This window comes from Lepisosteus oculatus, chromosome 4 (assembly GCF_040954835.1).
Source record: "Lepisosteus oculatus isolate fLepOcu1 chromosome 4, fLepOcu1.hap2, whole genome shotgun sequence".
In the NCBI taxonomy this organism is placed as follows: Eukaryota; Metazoa; Chordata; class Actinopteri; order Semionotiformes; family Lepisosteidae; genus Lepisosteus; species Lepisosteus oculatus.
In genome coordinates this window covers 61,771,900-61,793,617 of record NC_090699.1, presented here as the reverse complement: position 1 = coordinate 61,793,617, position 21,718 = coordinate 61,771,900, and the positions used below count along the sequence as shown (strand labels likewise).

At 35.8% G+C, this 21,718-nt stretch overlaps 1 long non-coding RNA gene across 1 annotated transcript; it reads right to left on the bottom strand.

The window, feature by feature from the left end:
- Positions 1–6,923: 6,923 nt before the first annotated feature.
- On the bottom strand, positions 6,924–10,898 carry LOC138238444 (uncharacterized). The gene is made up of 2 exons (XR_011189490.1): positions 10,111–10,898; positions 6,924–8,567 (listed from the first exon to the last, which is right to left on the bottom strand). It is a non-coding gene; the product is annotated as an uncharacterized lncRNA (long non-coding RNA).
- Between the last annotated feature and the right edge of the window lie 10,820 nt (positions 10,899–21,718).

Below are 21,718 nucleotides of genomic sequence, written 5' to 3'. Positions count from 1 at the left end.
GAAACTGAACTGAATGCTTGTGTTTGCATTGTGTATGATAAAATAACCTAATTTGGACACATTCCATTACTTAGGACATTATGACCAGTCAGTACCTGTATTTAAGGACGTTGAGCTGAGTCAGATTTAATCTAAACAAATACTTCTTTTAATGAGCAACATGAAATAATACCTAAGGGAAAATTCTGCAGCTCTCTGTTGATGGCATTCATGTCATAGTCAGTGTATACTTCCTTTTGCTTTTTCACACAAAACATTGTGTTTTACTGTTAAGACTGAAACTGTGGCTGTGGAAGTTAAGAATGACCTGCTGTATTGGAGTCTTGTTCATTGGATGGTCTCTGTAGATAAGGCATAAAAATCTGCAGAATATGTCTTTAAAAAAAAACATAAATCTTAATACATGTTTATGTGCATAAGCTACCATTAACTGTGTTCTATGCTCTGATATTTTTCAGCTAAATACGTCACTGCAATTATTTCTTATAATCCATTTAATTATCTATACATTCTGTTGTACTCTTCATTACTGTAGTTTTGCTTTTCTGGTAAAAATACAGCAAAAGTAATTTGATTAAATTTACATCACTATTTTAATCAAATATACTCCTTAAAGTAAATGCATGTAATGTATGTAATGTATGTTAACTAAAAATTCATAAATTTTCTAGTTAAACCACTAATAGTTCAGTTTTACTAATAATTAGATTATTTCCAGGCTTTAGAAGCTTCTTTGAAGGATAACATGTGTTACAAGATTGTAAAATTCCTTTAGGGAATGAGAAACCTTTCACCTACATAGCAAGGTGGAGTTGCTGCGATGTACAGTAGCAATACTTCCCAGAAACATTTACCATAATATGGTCATGGTATTATATTGGTCAAATATAGTACGGCACAGTGAAAACATCTTGAAACTACAGCAGCAGGTTATAGAACCAATAAAAGAGCAGACTTCCCATGGCCAATTACCAAAGAACCAAGTTTCCTTTCTGTCTCTGTGTCTCTGTAAATAATGTTCACTGCATTAAGATATGTGCTGTTTGTCTGTCAGTGCCTTATGTGTGAGTCTGAATATGCACCATTTTTATATTGTATTAAACGTCATGAAACAGCACAAATCCCTTTCCTGGAACCTGTTTTTTTTCTGTGCTAGATTCTTAATAGTACTCACTTGGGTTACCTATACTCATTTTAAAATATTGACATAAAAGTTATTAAAAAGAAGTGCAGGGGATAATATCAAGGAAAAAAACAACATAAGTTAAACTAGATTCAGCACTATGTAACATTTCCTGTGCATGTTACACTGTAATCTAGGGTTTCGCACAAGTGATGGACAGATGGATATGACTGCTGGCACCTACAGTACAGTACTATACTGTAACTTGTAGTTACTGTTTTCTGAAGTACATAATGTTCTTTCTCAGTTCTGCTATTGCAACTGCATCATCTTCACAGATTATGATTTTATACAATAAGGAAACTTTATAACACTCTAGCAAAGTGTAATAGAAAACTTTGCCAGAAAATACATCCTTGGCTTCTCCTTAGAGATGCAACTGAAAGGGAAGAATGAATTCTGTTTCTTTAAGCTGAAAAATTGCAGACTGTTTATATCACTGTTAATTGTCATGCACAGATGTTTAGCTCCTGCAAAGCATGTAAAATTGTCTTTGAAAGCAAAAAATGAAAACAAAGTTAAGCAACACACTCAGTGTGAATCCTTATAAAAGTAGTGCCCAGAGAATACAATAATTGCCTGCTTTCTCTACACAACCTTCATAGAAGTGTCTCTAAAAGAAATAGATGGTCCATTTATTAGAATCTGGAATCTGACTAGATTAAATCAATTCATCACAGAAGGCCATATTTTTTAAATTTAGTTAATATTGATCAAGTGTTAACCCTAGCTTTGTTTTACAAAAAAAAAGATAAGGCCAACAATTTCTGTTAAACAACAGTGAAATCCCAGTTGGTTTCAAAGGTTTTAAAATACAATATGTAAGAGATTGACTCCCCTTGCTATAATATAAGGTCAGGCCTATTTTAATCTCAACAAAATTATATTGTTCATGTTCTAATATAATAAAAAGAAAATTACTAATGGAACTTGTGTGGCCTTTTGTGAACGGCAATACCCTGTACATTTAGAATCCACGGATTGTTAAAAACGTAAATATTGGATAGAATGGATGCATACTGTAATGTGACCAGCATCCAATTTCTCCTTTAGTGTTTCTAGTATAAGGGAAATATAAATGAAGCAACCTGAAAAGAATAATGGTTCATGACAATGGAGCATTGTTCTTTTACATAAAAATTGTAAATACAAAAGCAATCACAGCAGGCTATAGCAGAGCACATTTTAGAAGGATGTAATTGAACACCAGCAGTGTACATGAGGATTTGTTTACAAGGATGCTCAACAGCAGTTATATCATTAGAGATAATTGTGGTTCCCACCATTAGTGAAGTTCACAGCTAGCAAAGTCATTAGAGAATTAATGAGAAACAAAGTAAATTGGAGCACCAGCCCATACGCAAATCAATCAAACTGTAAATTATGTAACATGATATTATTTTAAATATGGCAAAGGAAGTAAATTGATCTAAGATAGATGCTGCATGCCATAGTCTTGTTACTGATTAGTTGCCAGTGACTGAGTTAATAAGTACCATTAACCTTTGACTGATTGATCTTTCCTCTGGGTACACACCATTTAAAAAATGTCAACTCTTTTCTGTATACTGTAGCTGTGGAACTGCGGCACAAATTCTAGCTATTAGAATTGTTTTGTATGCTTTCCAAAATCATAGCACTATGCCCAAAATACATTTTTTCTGGCACAGCAACAGACCTGGATGTGTCATCTAGATGACAAAGAGGAACTTTGGAAACAAAACCAAATAAAATTTGGAAATAAAAATCCAATGTTGAAAATAAAACACCTGATGTAGTAATGTGTGTAGTTTTATTTGACATCTCACTACAAAAGGATCGTTACATCAGACCATCCATCTCAATTTAATTTCAACATTTTCTTTGGTAGGCTCTATCAATGAAAGTGAATCAGCACTGTATTTATATCTGTCTACTGTTAAAATTATATGGTGTAATTAAAAACTGAATTAGTGGATGCTAACAGGGGACATAGCATCAGGAAATACATTACAATCATAGAAAACAGGTTGAAAGCAATATAAAACTGTCAGCAAGCTCTCATAAGTACTTGTAACCACTAATACTTTTCAAATGTGCGTGGATATGACATGATGTTTCCCAGATTCTCCTGTCTGTTTCAGTGTGTAAATTTCCTTATGGGAGTTTGCGATGCCTGTATCAACTCTGTCTCATTACACTGGAGGACACAATAGAATTAAAAAAAACATTGCTGCCAAAAGTATATTGGGGGGAAAAACACAATTACACAATGTGTAATTGTAACATTTTGCCAATGTTGTATTGCTAAGAAAAATGTTTTTTTTTTCTTCCAAAGTTTGGTTGACTGGTAAGTTAATTGTCATTCTCAAGAAATGAATAAAGTTACACCCAGAGATGCATAAGAACTCTGGACATGCTGAGGAATATTATGAAAGCAATTCAGGTTTATTGGGGTAAATACTAATTCTTCTCATATCGTATTGTAATTCACTGCTGGTGTAAAGACATAATTAATTAGTAAATACCAGTAATTTCATATTCTTTCACTGTAATTACTTTCAGAATGAACACATAAATTACACATAATATTCTGATGTTTCCTCCTAAAGCTACTTTGGGATTGTTTTAACTGATTAAATACAAATAATGGAAATGTCATAGTTTCATTGTAATACCTGCTGGAGAAAATGCATAATTACATCGCTACAGTGTGATATTTCCTGTTATATATATACACTATATTGTAGCCTTTGGAAAAAATGTGAATTTCAACATACTGATGTATTGAGCTTTATCAATAAGACTAGGTAAAGGTGACGTTTAACAGGGTGATATATTGGAGATAACTGTGTACAGTATGTACTTTATGTGTAAGATAAAGTCTTTTATCAGTTTATTAGTATTTTGTTGAAAATAATGCATGCTGTCATTCAATGTTAAGTAAATTCAGTAAACACTGTCACTTCTTATTCTGTCATTAAACGTACACTGCTACTGTAATTACAACAAACAACATGAAAAAGATTGACTCATTAAAATTATGGAATTGCTATATATGTACCATACATTAACACTTAAAGTGCATGTTCATTGAATCAATAATACTTTAAAGCCTTGCTCAAAAATAGTGCAAGGCAGGTCAAACACCTCTTTCAATAGAGCGCTTTGAGGGAAAGTGGCTGATTGTTGGCAAAACAGCTCAAGTAACAGAAAAAGATGTTCCTAAACAGATCACAGCAAAGTGGTGAATAAAAACAGAACTGTGTGCACAGGGGGACCAACAGCATTTCGACAGCACCCTGAGGCAGACTGACCCCTCACAAAACACCACACATCCGCACACAGCACAGATTCACAAAACAGCCCTGGTGCCAGCATGCTGAAAAAGGTGAAAGACTAGATCATTGAGTGCCTGGCTGAACAACACTGAATTCAGTGCTTGCTTGAATTACTAATCCTCCGCTTACCAACGAGGCCATTAAGATCATCGGCCACAAAAGTACTAGCAATCCCATGAGAAAACAAAACTTGCCAAGAGCTAGGAGTTTCGTTTTTTCTTAATGAACAGAACACAGTACTAAAATGGGGAGGGGGCTCTTGATATAAGAATTCTTTCTTTACAGTGCAAGACCTGGATTTTACATCCTACTTTTTGACATAAGGTTTAGATAAGTGTTAACAAGTCTGTCTTCAGTCAGTCAGTTCTTAACATCATCTGTGCTTGATGTATAGGCATGTCTGGTTGGTCTTGTGTTATAATTAACGTTCATCCAAATTACATGAAAGTGTACATATCCAGAAGTAAAAGTGCATAGTTTTAGAAGTTTTTTGAAGCCCTAAACTAATGCATTGCCTTCTTTGATGTGCTTTTCTGTTTTGTGTTGTTATGATATTTTCCTGGTAAGGACACAGGACTGAGAAGTTCAAATTCTGAATGCATGGGACTTGTACTTTAATAGGATTTTGATGCAGAGGGATCATACAGTATGCTCATCCTGCAGAGAGACGTCTCAGGAGCAGTACAATCCATCATGGTCTGTAGCTGCACTACACTGCTCTCCGTACCGGGGGAGATGATCTTTTGTGATCTCGTGGCTTCAAGGTGTGCCCATCTATTCTGTGCATTATCTCTAATTAAAGGACCACCTTTTGTTTTGTGTGAGATGCCAGTTGTCTAAAAAATGGCACCAAGTCTATTGGCTATGAACCTGTATTATCATTCAAGTGAGCCAAACAACTGTAGCCAGAAATACGTCTCACTGTTAATTAGTTGCCTTTTGCACCTTTCATGTTAAAAACCTCCACTCAGATATTGAATTGAGTGAATATAATACTCACTGAAGTATTGCTCTCTATCATTATGCTTAAATAATATTTATGTAGTATTTTCCTTGTTTCAGTCACCAAACCAGAAATATATTTTTCATACTCATTCACTGTGGCTGGTTGCTTATGGCGTTAACAATGATTGCAGTCTACATTCACCTGTTTGAAAACCTTAAACTTCTCAGTTGCTGAGTTGCAGGAAGACTTTTCTGGGTAGCGTAATTACTCATCGGATCTTCAGAAAATGAAGTCTTTCTGTTAATTTATGCACAAGTGAAAACCACAACTCCAGACAAATTATTCACATGTATTTAAGTAATGCTTTGATGTAGCCAGAATACATTTGGAATTCCAGCTGTGGATGATGCATGAGCCTTATCATACATTTTCCAAAGAATTAAAGAATTACACCGATAACAAACAATAAACTTGGAATTGTTCATGCATCCAAGATTAAATGTTCAATCAGAGGTATATGGCCTGGATCAATTCCAATATAGAATGCAAAATATTGTACTATTCATACCCCCGATCAGTGCAAGGGAGTGAGTGTCCACATTGCTCGTGGTTTGGACGTTTTGGCATTCTGACATTTGACATTCGGGTAATGAGGTAACACATTACCCATCCAGACCTGCCTTTTCCCCAAGAGCACTACAGCATGATGCTACTGTATTTTCTGTACATGAAGAAGGAATTTCAAGTTAATATTCAAAAGGAAACTTTTCAGGTCTCAAAGTGAATAAACTGTTGCAGTGCTTTTGGTGGATTTGTTTACCTGCAGTTCTGCTGGTTAACCCCTCATATTAGAAGTCAATGGTAATCATAATGATTCTCTATAAACAAACCTTTGCTAAGAATAGAGTCCACGCTCTTGCCTGTACAGTACCTTACTGTAATATAAATTTAGCAACAGCTGATGCCCTGTCCACCCACTGATATTGTGCTATAATGACAGCTGGCTCTACCACCTTACACAATTTCTACTGCTATAGAAGACAACCGCATGCCAAAGTCATGAGCATTTTAATCACCTTCCATTCCTGAAATTACACGCAATTAACTAAATAGCCTGTCCTGCTTATTAGTGTAAGAGTGATCTTGTTTTGTTTTTTACTTCATGGCGGCAGTATTTTTAATGGATTAAGTAGTGCTGAGAATATAGATCAAATCCTTACAAAAGTAGGATTTCATTGGGTTAGCTTTTTCTCGAAAATGAAATTAAATAACTGAATAAAAAACAGTAAAGAGAATTTCTATATTCTGGGCAGACTGGGTAAATGTTAGCTGAAATGCTAGAAACAAAAATATTGCTTTTGTAGTTGAACTATTTTCCTAGTCCACTCCTAAGAGACAATAATATCTTACATATATATATTTTTTATTGAAGAAGAGTATATTGTTGTGTCAAACAAATGACAAAGTTCAGGTGTCTGTGAAGCAGAAGTCTCTTTATTCATATGCATATGCAACCACCAGACTTAGTAGCTGAAGATGGTCCTTTATACCTTAAAACAAAAAGAGTTACTATGACATATTCTAAACAAATAATAAAACAGCAACGCCAATTAATTATATCTAAGTTGCAGACTAGACAACAGTTAGTTCTTTTCATATTCTGGGCGTACAGCCAGCTTACCAAATACAGTACATGCCCCTTATCTTACTGACCAAGGACAGGCAACATCTTTATACATATTTGAGCACAAAGCCTATGTCAAGCCACTAGACTGCATAGTTTGCAAAAACATACAAAAACAAGAAAATGATATTATTATCTTACTTCCCTGGGCGTCTCTCTTATCTCTTTATTCTTCATTCCCCCCTCAGATCCTTATTGTTCTACTAATTATGTTCTGCCTCTAGATAAGAGATGCAGAAACCTTTCCCAGGAAATCATTCTTGACCCCTGTGTTCCCTTCATGGTGTACAATTAGCACAGAAGCAGCAGCTTTAGTCCACATGTTGTTCAAGCAGGATATTAACAATATGATCGTTATGAATAATACCAGACCCACAAATATGTATTGAACTGGAGACCCCTCCCCATGTTCCCAGCACAGACTGTAGCCACACACCAATGCCCCAATCATCTAGATTATAATTATGATATATTTTTTTTGTGCTTCAGCATAAATGTGCTGTCCTAAGTCATTAATGTGCTCAGAATTGTCTGGAATACAAGTACTGTGTAGTCTTCACTCACCTAAACAGCTGTTTATCACCCTAATAGAGGATGGTCTAGAACTGTGATTGAGCATACAGTTTGTTCCATTCTAATACATCCGAGTTACACTCATAGCTATTTACCCATGCCTATAAACCTAAATAATCACCTCTATTAAAGGGGATTACTCCAATCAGCATCTTTTATAACAATACAGTACAAACCCAACACGAGCTCTGTTATTATTTGTGGCAGATTGATAAAGTATTGATTCCATATCCCCGTTTATCAAAGTAAAACTCCTTACACTTGACAACATAATAATTAATGTTCACTCAGTCTCCGGTGCAGTGGCTCGGTTGCAGTGGGACGCGTAGATCCAGCGATCTCATCCTGTCACTCAGATGGCAGAGTCGGTAGTCAGTTGCACTTGATATGGTCCCTCCCCAGCGGGGTTGCAACATCTGGCAGGGTATATCTTTCTCACCCACACCCACTTGCCAGGTATCCGGTCATGTCTTCCCTCTACTGGAGGTCTCCAAGCGTCCAGCACCTGTTCACCAGCCCCGTGCACCTCTTCAATTAACAACCTACAGTACTACAATAGAGAATGAGATAGCAAAATCAATGATCCATAAGCCAGATTTGGCCCTCCAGGAAGTTTCGTTGGTTGGCCCGTGATGATATCAAACAGGTTCTGTTACACAGTTCTGTTTGATCCAGCCCGCAGGCTACACAGGACAGCAGGCAGAACATCTACCCGTGGTGTTCCTTCAGTCTGATGTTTCGTCGATCTTTCAGAGTTCTGTTCCTTCGTTCCACTGTTCCAGCAGACTGAGGGTGATCTCAGTCCATCTCACCCCGAACAATGCAGCGTTTGGTAGACACAGAGGCAGTGGCAGCAACCCACTGGGAAAACAGATTATTAGACTATTATAAGACTAGGTTTCTAGTTTAAATCTATTATTTCATGCAAGGCTCTCATTTCAGCTTCTGACATGTTCTTTAATTGAGATATCAGCCCCTTCTGACCCTCTCTATCAGTAGGGTTATGAGAGGGACCCCTTCCCCCTCTGTCACTCTGTCTTTTTGCTTTTAACAATTGTCTACAGGCTTTATAAAAATGGCTCGGCCTCTTACAATAGCGACACACTGGCTGTTCCTTTTTCTCCTCTTTGGGAGTTTCTATATCTCCCATTTGCAGTGCTCGCACTTTACCATACATGCTTTGCTCTATCTTCCTAGCTTCGCGAGTTATTAAATCAAATCTGTCTCCGCTCTCCATAATATCAGGAAAGCGTAGCTGCACATGCTTGGCAACATCAGGTTTTAACCCACTCAAGTAAATTTGTTTTATTACTGTGGAAGTACTTCTTCATTCACTTAGTTTTCATCTGCTAACCCCGAGTAATCTATCCATAGAGTTATAAACCTTTCTGTAAAATCAGAGACATCCTCACTTTCCTTCTGCTGACATGCTGTTTTTCCAATCAGTTTTCGGTGGGTAATGTTCTTTCAGAAATATCCACACTAATTCCCCCCCTTCTCCCAGGTTCTTTCTTCCACACACCTGTTTTAACTGCCCTGCCTTTCTTTCACCGACTCTTCTCAAAATCATTGCCGATTCTATAGGTCTAATTCTTGAAGTGCACTCCAGGTTTGCTGCATGCCTGACTTAGGATGTGTCACTTCTTTAGCCCATCGGTCTATATGCTCAGGCTTGGATTTGTACCGGTCTTTGTCTGCTGATTTTTCACTACTAGATCACTCAGCCCTGCTTATACCTCTAACTGTTCTTGGAGACTCCTGTCTTTTCCCTGGGACCTGGGGCTTGCCAGGACCCGTCTCTATCTCTATCATACTGTACCAAGTGTCGTCCCAATCCGACCCCCCCGTCTGGATACGGCCAGTCGGATATCTGTCCCAGTCCTCATTTTTGCCTTTGAAAGGTCTCAGATCTGGATATAATTTAGGTGTTCCGTTCACATTACTGCATTTCCCTAATTCATTCTTGAGGCGTTCTATTTCTTCTTTTTCTTTTTCTTTTTCAGTATATATAACTTCATTTCGTTCTGCCAAAGCTTTTAGCTTTTCCGGCAGGGATTTTAGTGTCTTCCCATTCCATTTTCTCTATGATATTCTTTCGAATTCTCAAATGTTTCCCTAATATATGTCCTGTCTCTATTTGCTTATTTTTAGCCCATTGTTCATACACTTTTCTACAGTATATTCCTGTTCAGACCATATTCCGTCTGACAGTCCGTATTTCTTTTGAAGTTTCATTTCACATTAATCTAATTTCTTTTTCTCTGACACCCAGTCAGACACCTCTACTAATTTTTCTTCACATCAAACCATTATCTATCCTCTGTGACCACCCACGTGTTCAGCAACCTTTATGCTAATTACAGTATCACACAAACCAAGTTCTTTTCCTTTAGCTTTAACTTACCAAGTTACTGTCCCCGGCTCCACTACACGTACAGCTCAGGTTATCACCCTGAGATCACAGCTTCTCCACAACAACTAAAGAGAACACAGCCTACAGCAGATACCAGGTGCATCAGTCCTGGGTTTACAACACTAACTGGGCAGAATGCTATTTCTCAGCAATTCCTCTATCTCGACCCCACCATCCTCTGGCAGTATCTTTCAACTGGGAGACTACATCCAGTATATTTCAACTGGGAAAACACATCCAGTATCTTACAACTGGGAAAACACATCCAGTATCTTTCAACTGGGAAAACAGCCAGCATACGTATCAGAAGTCTACCACCACATACACCATAAACTCATTATTTTGTACTCACTTCAGCTTCAGAAAAACCCTCGACAGCAACATGGAGAGGATAAGGGACTTTTTAGAAAAGAGGAGTCCTTACCTCTTTTTTAGAAGCGGCCGCCTAACTATTCCTCTCCACCTCTCTGTCAGAGTCCCCTCAGCTGGGAGTACCCTGCTCGCAGTGCCAAATTGTAGCGTCAAACAAATGACAAAGTTCAGGTGTCTGTGAAGCAGAAGTCTCTTTATTCATATGCATATGGAAGTCCAGCTTGCAACCACCAGACTTAAAAAATAAGTCGCTGAAGATGGTCCTTTATACCTTAAAACAAAAAGAGTTACTATGACATATTCTAAACAAATGATAAAACAGCAACACCTGCCAATTAATTATATCTAAGTTGCAGACTAGACAACAGCTAGTTCTTTTCATATTCTGGGTGTACAGCCAGCTTACCAAATACATGCCCCTTATCTTACTGACCAAGGACAAGCAGCATCTTTATATATATTTGAGCACAAAGCCTATGCCAAACCACAAGACTGCATAGTTTGCAAAAACATACAAAAACAAGAAAATGATATTATTATCTCACTTCCAGGGCGTCTCTCTCATCTCTTCATTCTTCAATATATTGACAAAATTTGCCAATTTGTTTTTTTAATTAACATCATTTGATAGAGAGTAGAAATACACATTACATTTTAGTAGGCTATTTTTGTGCCTTTAAAACATTCTTTTTACCAGTATGTTCTCAAAGGCCAAGGTTATGGTGGAATGTGATTAAACAACTGTGACAGCCTAGCTAAAAGCAGCATGACTGGAACAATTAAATCGACTCTTGTGATAAAGGATTTATTGGCAAAACGTAAAATCTTTCGGTCCTTCGCCTGTGTAATAATCAGATCTTAATTTTATTTTTGATTGAACGACATGCATGGGCAATCCTGGGTTTATGTCTGCTCTGTAATTTGTATTAACTTTTTTAGGGAAATTTATGCTAAGGTTAATGTATTATCAACAGCCATAATTACACATGAATGTTGGCTCACATGTAAAACAATTTTCAAATGCAAAGATAATTCTTGCAGTTCTTTCTTTTGTTGAAAAATAAACGTGTTTGACCATGTACTGTAGAAACCATTACTTAAATGCAGATGAAAGAATATGTCAAGCTGACTGTATGTGGCTTCTGCTATATAATGCATACATTAAAAGGCTTGATTTACTGCTGTTTTTAATTATGCCACCATATGCCTAATGCAACTTAAAAAGGTCAATACTGATAGGCCACTGGGTTGCTGTAACAGGTGAAACCAAGTCTTCTTGATGATGTAGACTGTACTCTAAGCAACCAGAAACCAAACACAATTATATTTCAGATTTAGTCTTTGAAACAAAAGCATAAGTGCAATGTTTGAGTGAATTGCAGGCTTTTAACTATTTAATGCATGTTGAAGAATGTGTTTGGCATAGTGAATTTAATTTCTACTAATCAATTGTGAATTCAAATAAATCCACTTGTCTGATATTTTGTGGCCACAATAGAAGTAAACTATTATATTAATATTATAATCACTTGCATAGGATTACAAAAACCTGTCTTTAATTATTTATAGCAGTTGTATACCAAAGGTTCCCATAGTATTTTACTGGACATATAGAGTAGCAGTGTATCTACTTGAAAATACATCAATACATAAAAATAATATTTCTTCTTTGAAAAAAAAGCCATCATTTTTTTGCAGGTGAAAAAATGTCTGTTCTATTTGCACTGAACCATCTTATGCAGAAACCTTTATAAAGTTCCTATACAACAAACAAAATAAATTTCAATTTCCAGCAGGTACTGTAGGAAAAAGCATGCTTTACTTAGATGAATCATAGTATTAACTATATGACAAACTATTCTAGGGAAACATTGGGCAACATCTGGTTTTGTAGGAATGCTGCAAAGTTATTTAAAAAGGAAACAGTTCCAGAGTAGTAGTAATTTTGCTTTATAATTATTCAAAACTTTATATGTGAAGAGGAAAACATTTTTGTCATGAAGGTCATGGGAAGTACAGGTATTTACTATTTAAGGCTGTAATTCAAGATCTCAAGACTGATGGGAAGATCTATCTTGTTATTCTGTTCTGATTGAACAGGGAAACTGTTATAAAGAATTTGAGGTTTATGATGCATCAATAAGTTTTCTCATTAAGCTTTTGAAATTAGCATACATTCAGTCAAGTTCCCTTCAACCAAGGATTATTGACTACCTAGGTTATCCCTGTTACATTATTTGAGATCTATGTGATTTTAACATGTGGAGAAAAGGTTATTGCAAACTAACAAGCAAACTATGTAGTTATTTGTAAATACATGTACATCGAATGAAAGATTGCATGTATACATTAAGTGTTCTGTATAGACGGTAAATGGTCTCTAAATTTAAACTGCCATAGTGTATAAGGTTTTAAACAAAACACAGCATGTAATATTTATAACACGCCTCTAAAAGTTTGAAATACAACTGAAGGTCAGACAGAGATTACAGTAAACAAAATAAACCACTTGTAATGAATTATAAGCAGATTAAAAGGAAGACAAAGATTTGCTTTTGTTTGTAATTAAAGATTTAATGTTCTTAAAGTAAACTGCCTAAAAAATGTTGCACATTGGAAGGTATTAAAAATACTTGGCTGGTATAATCATAAAGAACTATGTGAAAAATGCTTAAATTGGACAAATTTAATCCTTGCAAGAACAGTGGTGTGTTCTACTTTAATGTAACATTCCTAGCATACTGTATACTACAACTTGATTATGCTTCTTTAGGAAGCGTGTAATTGTTATACAAAGTGTACTTTACATAAAAAAACTAAATGTAATAGAAAAGTGATATTTCATAGTGGGAAGCAGTCTATGAATATGCTCTGCTGTCCTCATGCCTACTGTATCTGTAATGCACATATCATTTGTCACTACACAGTTGCACATCACACTCTGTGTGGAAAGAACATTTTGTCAGTTCTTAGCCCCTATAAGATAAGATCACTTTATAAGCCATATAAAATTTCTCGCATTAGGAATTCATTTTTTCACATACCCCAGCTTGCTCTCCATGAGACACAGACACACAGACAGGGAGAGAAGCTTGAGGTCAGAGCACAGGGTAAGTCATTGTACAGTGCCCCAGGAGCAGTTGGGGTTAAGGGCCTTGCTCAGGGGCCCAACAGAGTAGGATTACTCTGCCAGCCAAGGGATTTGAACCAGCAATCTTCCAGCCACAGGCGCAGATCCTTGGCCACAGTGCCACCGCTCTGCCATTATAAGAGTTTGGTCCAGACATTGTTTTTTTCCCTATAAAAATTGCTGGATAACATTTGAACTTTAATTAGGTTCACACTCCACTAAAAACACATAAAACATGTTTCTCAGGGTCATCTAAAGCTATGGCATCAGCTCTGTGTCACTGTCTATTTTGTCTCCCCTTTGTATCCTGCCATGTAACGTTATGTGTGCTTGATATTATTCTTATCAGAATTTGTTATATTTTAATAGTGATATAAATGAGGCCAGCAGCCATATCACCCTGCAACTCACAACTGGCAGCCCACTGAAGCTCAGCAGCCGTGAGCCTGGTCAGTAACTGGATAGGAGACCTCCTGGGAAAGCTAAGATTGCTGCTGGAAGAGATGTTAGAGGGGCAAGTAGAGGGTGCTCACCCTGCAGTCAGTGTGGGTCCAGTATAGTAAAGGAGACACTATATTATAAAAAAGATGCCGTCCTTCAGGTGAGACATAAAACCAAGGTCTTGACTCTCTGGGACTCTGTGAAATCCCAGGGTGTTTCTCGAAAAGAGTAGGGGTGTTACCCGGGTGTCCTGGCCTAAATTCCCATAGCCCTTTACCAATCATGGCCTTCTAATAATCCTCCATCTATGAATTACCTTAATCACTCTGTTGTCCTCCCCACTGATTGCTTATGTGTGGTGAGCATACTGGTGTACTACGGCTGCTCTCCATCATCCTGGTGGTGCTGCACATTGGTGGTGGTGGAAGTGAGTCCCCATTACCTGTAAAGCGCTTTGAGTGGAGAAAAGCACTATATAAGTGTATGGATTTTTTTTTTAAATTTAATCATTATTATAAATTGTGTGAATTCCTAGATGGAGACAAATATCTGAAAAAAAGTCCTCCTTCTTCTCCTTTTGAGGTCCAGTTTTCAATTAATCCAAGACTACTCAGTTATAATTCCATTGGCAATTCATTTTATATTAACCTGCCTGATCTAATGGGACACCTCAATGAGCACCTGTTAACATGCCTCTTATGAAATGTGATTAAAAATTACTCAAGTAAGATATTAATCAAAACCATGCATTAATTTTAGAATGCAATAATATATCTAAATTCTTCATCTTAATTGTTAAAAGTCATATAGTGTCATGTATTTTTGCTGTTATTTTTGGAACATATCACAGGTATATGTATTTATAGGTTAAGCGGCATCAACATCTCTAAAAGTACACAAACTTAAACTAAAAATCTAAGATAGGAAAAATTGTGCTTGAAGCTTGAAGAAAATACTGTACATTGGAACCACCTCAGATTGGTAAACTAAATATTTTAACATTGTGCTTGAAAATTGTTCTCAATAAAGTAGAAGGAATCTGAAAATTAAGTCATTTATTCAGAACATAATTACATATTGCAATTGCTGACCCCTGCTGGTCAGATAGACACACAGCAAAGTAATTGATTCACAGTCACATGCAGTGATGCACAAGTAAATACACAGAGAAATGTATAAGGATGTGTGGGGTATTTTAAAATAAATTATGCAATTCATTCATGATCATGTACCAGGTCATATAAAAACACCAGCCCATTGAATACATTTTAAAAAACAATAAATCCAGTAATAATCCAACTTCCACAAATAGCTTAAAGTCTACCTGAGAGTCACAGTGCCATTTTATTGAACAGGTTTGAGGGCAAAGCCAATATAGAATATTATAACAACTATTCAAGGTCAGGATTTATACAATTGTTACATACAGTACCTTGGAAAGTTGTTAATTCAGTAAATCAAGAAAAATGAGTAGTGTTGATACCACATGTAACCTTCGCACTATAGAAATTTCAGTAGCACAGGTGACCACTGTTTTCAGTTGATACAATGCAGTTACTGTATTTTCGTCTTTGCAAACAGACACACAAAAGTTTTTTAAATCAAACACAGCCTCACTCTGGTAACTCCAATCTGATTGCAAGCTCATTTATAAACTTGTAAAAGGCATATGCTTTGAATGAACATACACTAAAGCCATTAGAAAGAGAAAAACAATACGAAAGCAAATTAAACCAAACAAGAGAAACTTTTCCTTAAATGAAACGTATTTCTTTTTTGGGGGAACAGACTCTCAGTTTCCCATGTCATTCCCACAACCGAGCTTCCCTAACAGGAACTATAGGTACGGTGATCTCATTAGAACAATTATTAAAGGTTGCATTTTCCAAACTAGCCTTCAAAGACCCCAGGGCAATGTAATTTTAAAATCAATCCCTTCAAAAAAGCACCAGTGTTGGCTGTTTCTAAAGGACTGTCAATTACCACTACCTCAGTTCAGCAAAGGAAAACCAGCATGATTCAAGTCAGCTCCAATAGAGGTCTATTCTTTGGGGAAATCAGACTGTGCATGGACTTGAATTTATTTAGCATTAATCTCCACTGGGCTGTGGGAGCCCACTAAATATTCATTTGGTGTGCCAAACACATCCCTGCATGCAAATGGCAAATTCCAGAGATAGAGTGTGCCTTTCCCTCAGAACGTTTTGTGTCACTTCTGAAATTTGTACCTGCCACAAGCATATTCATGGTTTCCATTCCTTTTTCTGCTGCCTGCACTTCAACGGTCGCGATATGCAGCATCCCTGTGCATTACAGATGTATATTTAATTTCAAAACGCAAGCAGTCCAACATAAGAGGCAGAAAAGGGATATCAGTGATGACAGACACAGGCATGCAGTTGTTATTTGTAGCTGGCTAATTTTTTTCCGCCCAAACTGAAGAAATCCCCTGAACAGGGTTTTCAAAGAAGTCCTCTTGCTGAGAGGCTGAACTTTCCCACAGAAACAAAGTGCAAATTGTTTCATTCTACATTAATCTAGGTTTTAGCAGTCACTTTGCACGACACTGCCAGTCTGCCACACCACGCTTTTAGATATGATGCAAATTAAGCATTCCTCGCAGCTGTGGCTGACAACAGGAAGTCTTAAAGAGCTTTCAAAACAAAGGAAGAAAAATGGGTCTTATTTATTTATTCATTGAGCATGCTCAGTGCCACTGTGCATCATGGGAAGGTCCACATCCATGGCAACTGTTGTAGAATATAAACCTTAAAATGCAAACAGTGTGTGTGTGGTTTAGCTAGGTTAAAAGCCCTTCTTTAAACAAAGATCCATGGCCAGTCAACATACTGTATTGATACGATCTTGAATGATCTGACTGAGGCTATTTTTTCAGTAGAAATGTAGATATTGCTTGCTTTTATTTTATTAACAGGAAGATCTGAATAATCGTAAATATGATTTATATGTAAGACCTACCCCCTTGAGATGTTTGCAATTCTTAATTCTTAGCTAATTTTGACATTATAATTGCTTTTGTATATTTTATTTATATAGAATGTGCCTTCTAATAATACAAAAACAATCTAGAGGTGCTTTCCAGTAGTGTTATGAATATTGTGAGCAAAACATCTTCATAATCATGCAGCGAATGTACACAATCATAAATATTTACAGTATGTAATGAACAGAAGAGAAAACATAATAATGTTTATTATATAATAATTAAGTTTTAATATAATTAATTATTACATCTGTTCAATTATTCCCTTTAAGCCCTTTAAGTATCTCTGCTAGCATTCTTTGGAATTGTTGTCCCTGGATGATTTCCCAATTTTTCTTTGGAGGCTTCTCTTACATAACACGATTTTTATATCTATTGTTTAGAAATTCAACAAGAGTCACGTCTTCGTTCAATGCTAATATCCTGCAACATTCAAACGTAATACATTAATTTGTATTGCACATTGTCCTGATCCTGTCTTTTGTGGTTTAAGAGTAAAGTATGTAGCAAAGTACCTAACAGAGTAAGAGTATGTGTGTTGTATCTGTATGTGTGCTGTAAGAAAATAGATCCTATTAATTGTTTGGCCCCGACACGTACAAACTATATAACTTCAGGATGTACTGTATATCACAAATTTCTTTATAAAATTGTGATAAACAGGCAGATATTATGCTCATTGAAACAGCTACAATAAAGTGTAAAGTTACACCTGAAATCATATTATTTTCTTCCATCGGGCAGTCATCTTTGTACTAAATCTTGAGTAACAGTGCTTTGGAGATGTTTTGTATCTCTGGCCCCGATTTCCTTGGTATAACTGAGGGACTGGTAAATTTCAAAGTTTACCAGTATATTTTGGCAAAACTCTGGTGGTGGCATCTGTCAATAACTTCTACCTTGGTCACAACTGGACCTTATAATACAGTAGTTATTTTGGACAAATGTATTATTTATACATGGAATATAATGTACTGTATGTAAGGCATACTAGTCTTTAGTTTTTAATTGATTTGAAAAATATAGAATGTAGTCATGGTCATTCTTGGTAAATCAATGTTTAATGACAGTTCACCAAGGATGTGAATGAATGTTAAAGCTCATTAAGTTTAATTTGGAAACAAAACTGTACTTGCAAAACCTTCTTTCTTTGTGAGTTGATCATCAGTTTTACTTGTCCTTCTGTGGATGTTACCGAGAGGTCATGTCACTATTCCTAGGAACTATTGGAACTGTCATATTTCTTCTTTTCTAAAGCCTTTACTTGCTTTAGTCATAGCAACTGTCTGGTCATGTTATGAAATCAAATGAATTGCATTGGCAGTTACCTTGATTCTGTCAAGAAGATCTTGTTTTCATCTGCATTTTCCATAAGCTGAAAACAGGAAAATCTTCAAATTGCCTAAGCAGATTTTTGCATATATATCTTAACATAATTTGCTCTTAATGTATGTTTTGGCTCTTTCTAACATTTTACTGCAATGTTTTGCATTATGTTCATTAAATAATGCACAGAAAGCATTGTGAGCATATGAGGGATTCAGTATGAAATAACTACTGACTTAAAATATATGTGTCTTAAATATATGTATATTTTACATTACATATATTTTGCATTTGGAGGATGTGAACTTCAAAGAATCATAAACAATCACATAGCTATAGTTAAAAATGCCTAGCACCAAAGATAACTATTTCTCAGTAAAAAAAAAACAAAAAAGAAAATCCATTTTTATTACTATATAATATTAGTACTGTAACACAAAAGATATAGAATTATTCAAATTGATTTGCAGATACAGTACTTTACTAAGGTAAAGCAACAGCAAAATATGGATCTCCAAATACATGTGTGTGTAACTGCACAAATTAGGTGTATGTGGTTATATACAGTAAAACCTGTACACGTGCTATTTAACTGTGCAGATTAACTGCTTATGGTAATACCTTTCTTCATATCATTTCTTACTCAGGACTCCTGAGAAAATACTGCTCCATTTCCATACAGCGTGTGATAGGAAAATTATCCTGTTATCCAACAGGAAACTGTTTTCAGGAATCAGTTTTGGACTCTAGTGATTGAGTAAAGGTCCTTTACAGATATTAGACACTCTCGTGATTTGGAGAACACACATGAATACGATATAAGATTTTCCACCAGTAATATAAACAACAGGATTTAATAGCTAAATAATGTCAGTTGTTGTTTTTAAAGACAGTCTATTAAACCACTGTTGGACAACATTTAGCCCAAGGACTGCTTGGGGGCACAAAGTATCCCTTCCCAGAATAAAATAAGTTTTCCATTTTACATTTACGGGAGAAATGTTTATGTGTTTACCCACATTAAGGATGCTTAAAAGTTGGACATTTCTTGGCACATTTCTCAAGGCTGTTGAGACAGCTTGAGGATCACAGATGTGGTTTTCAACACAATGTAAGTTGTTCACCACCTCTTAATATTATATTTGTGTGATTATGCTGTATGAGATTAGTTCTAGACTAATTATTTCATTATAATAATAAATAATGAACATCAACATTCTATGGTAAGTACCATATACCATAAAATTTCCTCTTACTGTAGTTCTATTTGAACATAATGCTAATCACAACCCAATGCAAAATTTTAGGTAATGAATATACGGAAAATCTCTCAGAAGAAGATAATGGGACTAATTGGTGCACAAACGTTGGGCAAATTAATCATTTAATTAATTTAGTGGGAAATCAGCCAACAGGGAAAAGAAGGATTAATATTGTGCCATGTTAAAAAATCACATCTTAGTGTGAACCTGTGAATGAGTGTGCTTTTCACTGGAATCATTTTACTTCAAAAAAGCTCATTTGAAACAAAAAGAGAAAATTGTTCTCTTTAAATAACATAGTGTAATATGCCCCTACAGAGAAAGCCCTTATAATGTTGGAGCTAAAATTCTTAGGCCATCTTAAACAGGGTCATCCTTTTTATGTGCTTAGAATGAAAAAACAACTCATTTTAGAATAAGCCACTGTGGAATCACGTACAGTATGTAAAAAGTCTCACCATCTAAAATTATAAAATGGTTGAGTTTTTGTTACCTAATACTGTGAAAACAATATATTTCCTCCAGTAAATAAGCACAATACAAATTATCATTCACAACACATGTTCTTTGTTGCTGCAGAGCCAATAAACAAAAATACTTCAATGTGTGGAATTCATTAGTCTGTTTTACCTGTCATTAAGAGCATTTTTAAGATTTTCTTTCCCAATCAACAGCTTTCATTATCTGCATAGTCAAAGCCATAAATACCATAATATACACAGCAGGGACCATAACACCTAATTATTGTCAGAAGATGATGTACCAAATCAAAGTGACAAGATGAAATTGAAATGGAGTGTGACTTTCCTGCTGTTAATAGGCCATTAGTAAAATAAAAGCATTTTGTAATGGTAAAGACTAAAGAAGCTTAACAGATACAAATATATCAGGTTAGTCATTTACATTTGGCACCCAGTTTCTGGTAATGCTTTGACTTTTTATGTTACAAGCTACTGTAAGCAATCTCATTAAGAGCTCTTTTTAGCATTTTCAATAAGACATAGTAGATGTCTATTCAGACACTTTACATCAAATCCCGAATTAATCTCCACAGTACATCCTGTACTGAAAGAAGCTGTTCAAAAACGTGATTGCTTATATGGTATCAGTAGCAGCCCTGACTCCACTGAATATAAGCTCTAATAATACTGCAATGTACTGTATAACAAGTGCTGTATGTTACAGGGGTCTGAGACCCATAAGGATTATGTGGAGGTGGAGATAAATAATTTAATATTCTGGGTAAAGGAATCATAGAGATGACTAGCACTTTAAATTCTCAAACAAAATCTTAAAAATGAAAACTTTTACAACAGTAAACTTATTATAATAATTGCTTACACTTATATAGCACTTTTCTGGACACTCCACTCAAAGCGCTTTACAGGTAATGGGGATCCCCTCCACCACCACCACCATAAATATTTTTCTTTCTCAAAACCAGCTCTACTGTATCTTATAAAACGTCACCTAAGAAAGAATTTACAATTCAGCATTTCACTAATTCCATTCACACACAACAGCAATACTAAGCTAGAAATGACAACAATAAGTGAGAAGAATTACAATAAAAGAAGGCAAATACGTTTTTGACGAAACCTTGAAGCTGTAGAAATATAGGTTAAGTTAGCCCGGATCGTGGTCACTGGTGACCACGTCTGTCTCCACAGATGACACTTTTTTTTTAAAGATAAACGCAAGATAAACAACGTTTTTTTGAAACCGCTCCACAAATTTTCTCACATGCACGTATTCTCCAATATCATCACAACAAAACCATAAAGTTTGTTTCCACAGATATGACACTATTATGCAATAAACCAATAAATTAATGAACTAGCAGAATCCCAATAAAAACACCCGGCCAGCACAGCATGTCAATATCATACAGTTTTACCAACAAAACAGCAAAAGCAAAAACCAGCAAATATATATATATCCCATGTTTTTACCTTCTGAAGCATGATATATATCCAAAATAACCCAGACTAGCTTATCTCCAGACCTGGAGACTATTGAACGTTATTGACTTTGTAGTAAATGTTTGAAGAACGACCGCTAGCA